Source organism: Sphaerodactylus townsendi, linkage group LG09 (genome assembly GCF_021028975.2).
Source record: "Sphaerodactylus townsendi isolate TG3544 linkage group LG09, MPM_Stown_v2.3, whole genome shotgun sequence".
NCBI lineage: Eukaryota > Metazoa > Chordata > Lepidosauria > Squamata > Sphaerodactylidae > Sphaerodactylus > Sphaerodactylus townsendi.
The window spans coordinates 43,446,250-43,447,140 of NC_059433.1; the positions used below are offsets into that span (position 1 = coordinate 43,446,250).

Below are 891 nucleotides of genomic sequence, written 5' to 3' on the forward strand. Positions count from 1 at the left end.
TGAATCTACTTTTTTAACCTACACATACTATAACCTGTGTTGAGAAGAGGTATATTAGAATTTATGAAAGGTTTATTTATCTGCAGGCAAACATTTAGTGCTCTTTATATGGAAAGTCATGCGTGCCTTTCCATGACATCACTGGACACTCCAAGAACATATGGCATTCTATGATAAGAGTCCTCATAGATAGTACCTAAATTACAGACTAATATCAGATTTGGCCTTTAACTCTCATTCTTTCCCCAAAGTTCTGCCAATCATAATGTAAAGAGTTGGTGGAATTATCTGTTAGAGATTTGTATCCACCGACCATGAACAACAATTCCCAGGCTTCCCTGAGAAGAAGGCATGGCTTTGGAAGATCAAGAATATACTGCAGGGACAACATTCTATCCTTGTTTCACACACACTGAACTCCTGTGTTTTCTGGTTTCCTCTAACCATGGTTTGCTGTTATATCTGAATCAAACTGTGATCAGCACTAACACATCCAGGCTGTGAAATCAAGGGCAGATTCCGCATAGGCCAAAAAAGTGGTGTTTTGCAGTTAGACTATTCAGGAAAACAACAAATGGTCCTCAGCCACCAGATTTTTCCTCGGAGGAGAGGAGATGCCTTTCAAGGAAATGCCTTTCAAGTCCCCTGACAGCATGATCTATTCTATACCTTTCTCCTCCTCCCTGAAACTCTCAGCAAGATGCTATGATATGGGACATCAGCCATCTTCATTGCCCTGAACTGGCCAAGGCAGAGCTGGTTCACTATCTAATCTGCATGTCCAGGAACAAAACTCACTCATTCTTTGTAGTTCCAGACCTCCTCCAATGTGAGGAAGTCCTGCATCATAATCTCCCCACTCTAATGTTCAAAACCTAGTCAGCTCAATCT

At 41.3% G+C, this 891-nt stretch overlaps 1 protein-coding gene across 15 annotated transcripts in view; it reads left to right on the top strand.

Moving 5' to 3' along the window:
- The window catches only part of EPB41L3 (erythrocyte membrane protein band 4.1 like 3), a 120,139-nt gene that overhangs the window by 86,447 nt on the left and 32,801 nt on the right, over nt 1-891 (top strand). The gene's annotated exons all lie outside the window — the stretch shown is intronic.